At 40.9% G+C, this 3,965-nt stretch overlaps 1 pseudogene; it reads left to right on the forward strand.

Moving 5' to 3' along the window:
- The first annotated feature begins 443 nt into the window (after positions 1-443).
- Positions 444-3,029, forward strand: LOC130030554 (eIF5-mimic protein 2-like; annotated as a pseudogene).
- The last annotated feature ends 936 nt before the right edge of the window (positions 3,030-3,965 follow it).

Raw genomic sequence — 3,965 nt, forward strand, 5'->3', positions numbered from 1 at the left:
TCCATGATCATCCATTTATATACAGATTTCATGACTTAATCTTTCCTAACAGCTGCATAGCATTCCATTCTGGATCAAATAGGAGCTATATTTCTAGATTTTTGGGAAATGTCCATATTGTTTTCCAAAAAGGCTAGACCAGTCAGCACTCCCATCAACAATAAAAGAGAGTTCCTTTCTACCCACATCCATGCCAACACTGGTGGCCTTTGTTTGTTTAGATGTGTGCCAGTCTCTGTAGTGTTTTGATCTGCATCTCCCTGATGGTTGATGAATGAAGAGCATTTTTATGTGGCTTTTGGCCATTTGAATTCCTGTTTTGCAAAAGTTTCTGTTCATTTCATCAACTGGAAGGAGTAGCAAAGTTTCTTGATGCTTCTGGAGCAAAACGTTATTACTGTCGATATGCAGAAACACTCTTTGACATTCTGGTGGCTGGTGGAATGCTGGCTCCAGGTGGTACATTGGCAGATGACATGATGAGTACAGATATCTGTATCTTTGCAGCGCAGGAAGACCGAGAGACCATGCAAGCATTTGCTCAGGTTTTTAGCAAGTTAATCAGGCACTACAAATACCTGGAGAAAGATTTTGAAGATGAAGTTAAAAAGTTGCTGCTGTTCTTAAAGGGTTTTTTGAAGTCAGAGAGGAACAAACTGGCTATGTTGACTGGTATTCTTTTTTTTATTATTATTAGTGAAACACCATGAGGTACAGTTGAGTTGTAGATTTACAAATTTTTGTGCTTGGATTTCGGTCATACCATGATCAAATACCCATCCCTCCACCAGTGCCCATTTTCCACCACCAGGATAATATCCCTCACCCCCCTCACCCCCATCCCCCCCATCCCCCCCTGCCACTGTGGCAGGGCATTCCCTTTTGTTCTCTCTCTCCGTTTGGGTGTTGTGATCAGCAAAAGAGGCATTGAGTGGCAAACATGTTCAGTCCAGTCTACTTTCAACCTGCATCTCCCCTCCTGGGAGGATCCTCCAAACACCCTCCATTTGGTGTTCCCTTTTCTATCTGAACTGTCCTTTCCCCTAGAATACCCGGCTGGCCTCTAGGCTATGGAGTAAACCTCCTGGTGTTGATCTCAGCTACTCTTGGGTATTAATCTCATATTTTGTTATTTTATATCCCCCAGATGAATGCAATCTTTCTATGTCTATCCCTCTCTTGCTGACTCATTTTGCTTAGCATGATACTTTCCATATTGTACCACTTGTATGTAAAGTTCATGACTTCATCTTTTCTAAGAGCTACATAGTACTCCATTGTGTAGATATACCAAAGTTTCTTTAACCAGTCATCTGTTCTTGGGCACTCAGGTCTCTCCCACTTTCTGGCTACTGTAAAGAGTGCTGCAATGAACAAACAAGTGCAGATGTCACTTCGGCTACACATTTTTGCCTCTCTGGGATATATTCCCAGGAGTGGTATTGCTGGGTCAAATGGGAGCTCAATTTCTAATTTTTTGAGGAACGTCCATACTGTTTTCCAAAAGGGCTGAACCAGTCGTCATTCCCACCAACAGTGAAGGAGTGTACCTTTCTCGCCACATCCGCGCCAGCATCGGTTGCTTTTGTTCTTTTGAATGTGGGCCAGTCTCTGAGGTGTGAGATGGTATCTCATTGTGGTTTTGATCTGCATCTCCCTGATGATTAATGATGTAGAGCATTTTCTCATGTGCTTTTTTGCCATTCGGATTTCTTCTTTGAGAAAGTTTCTGTTCATTTCATTGCCCCATTTTTGGATGGGGTTGGATGTTTTCTTCTTGTGGAGTTCAACCAGTATTTTGTATATCCTTGATATCAACCCCTTGTCAGATGTGTATTCGATGAATATTCTTTTCCATTCTGTAGACTGTCTTTGTATTTTGGTCACTGTTTCTTTGGAGGTACAGAAGCTTCTTAGTTTAAGGTAGTCCCATTTATCTATCTCTGTTTTCACTTGCTCAGCCAGTGGCGTGTCATCTTTGAAAATACCATTAGCCTCAATGTCATGGAGGGTTTTGCCAACTTTGTGTTGACTAGTATTCTTCTGGCTAATGGAACACTAAATGCATCCATTCTTAATAGCCTTTATAGTGAAAATTTGGTTATAGAAGGGGTTTCAGCAGCTTTTGCTGTAAAGCTCTTTAAATCATGGATAAATGAAAAAGATATCAATGCAGTAGCTGCAAGTCTTCGGAAAGTCAGCATGGATAATAGACTGATGTAACTTTTTCCTGCTATTAAACAAAGCGTTGAACACTTCACATAGTATTTTACTGAGGCAGGCTTAAAAGAGCTCTCAGAATACGTTCAAAATCAGCAGACCATAGGAGCTCATAAGGAACTTCAGAAAGAACTTCAGGAACAGATGTCCCGTGGTGATCCTTTCAAGGATATAATTTTGTATGTCAAGGAAGAGATGAAAAAAAACAACATTCCATAACCTGTTGTTATTGGAATAGTCTTATCCTGCATAATGAGCACTGTGAAATGGAACAAAAAGGAAGAACTTGTAGCAGAACAAGCCATCAAGCACTTGAAGCCATAGAGCCCTCTACTTGCTGCCTTTACTCCTCAAGGTCAGTCTGAGCTGACTGTTACTGCAGATTCAGGAGTATTTCTATGACAACATTCATTTCATGAAAGCCTTTCAGAAAATAGTGGTGCTTTTTATAAAGCTGAAGTCCTGAGTGAAGAACCCATACTGAAGTGGTATAAGGATGCACATTTTGCAAAGGGGAAAAATGTCTTCCTTGAACAAATAAAAATGTTTCTAGAATGGCTCAAAAATGCCGAAGAAGAATCTGAGTCTGAAGCTGAAGAGGTGACTGAATTTTGAAAATACAACCTCAGTGAAACAAATAGGAGTTGTAGATAAAATGTCATGTTTCATACGGCTTGGTTCTTACATCTTCCTACCTCTTTATATCAAGCATAATATAAGGGCTTTCATGGCAAATTTTATTTTAATTGTTCCTATGGTTACTGGAAATGTTGGGTTTCTAAAACCATGTTTTAAGTAGCTACAGGAGCTAGAGACTTGAATCCAATGTTGCAGTCATCTTTCAGTTATCTACTTCCTCCTGTATTTTCTACTGTAATAATGTAATTTTAGGCTTTCCACAGTGAGCAGTTCACTTTATTCCCTGGTTTTCTATAGAAAAGTTTTCAAGATATGATTTGGTTAAAAGTAATTTGTTATAGAAATTCTGTTTGCAAATTAAACTGTAAAAGTATCAAAAGTCTCAAAAGCAATGGTTTGTGTGATAATTTGTTATGCCCAAAGTTCTACTCAACAATGAAAAGTTCACATACAGCAGTTGAAGTCACTTAACTTAAACCTTGAATATTTGGACCACTGTGTGCATGTTAATATTATCTTGTGTTTTTAAACCCCAAATGCCCTTGAACTCCATTGTTTGTTCTTTTAGAGAAGCTATGGAGAACAAAATTGAAAGGGAGATTGTGTAAACTCAAGTAAGACAGCAGTGGCAGCAGCGATCTGTCTCTCCCGCTGCCTGCGTTCGGTAGTCTCACACTGGTTCCCCCATCCCGGGGGGGGGGGGGGGGGCGGAAGTTGATGGCGATGGGCAAGTGAAAGAAGGAAACGAGGGTCAGGCCGGTTGGTCTTAGTTGCCGTTTATTCCAATCCTTTCTCCATCCACTCCTGTCTCTCTCCTCTGCCCCTCCTCCTGCTTCTTCCTCCCCCATGCTACTTCATTCCCCTTCTCTATCCCCTTTCGTCCTCCTTCTGACTCTGGAATCTGGATACTACTCCAAATTCCCTTTTTCCTCTTGCTCTTGAGTCTGGATTCTGATCCCCCTGCCCACTCTTACAGTACAGTTAAATCCCAAAGCATGAGGGGTTGGGGTAACAATTTCACATAGGTGTGGTCACAGTCAATAGGGGTAGAATTCTTTCCTTCGGGGAAAGCCACTTCTAGGACAGATACTCTCTAAGCAGGATGA

Source organism: Sorex fumeus, unplaced genomic scaffold (genome assembly GCF_029834395.1).
Source record: "Sorex fumeus unplaced genomic scaffold, SorFum_2.1 ptg000044l, whole genome shotgun sequence".
NCBI lineage: Eukaryota > Metazoa > Chordata > Mammalia > Eulipotyphla > Soricidae > Sorex > Sorex fumeus.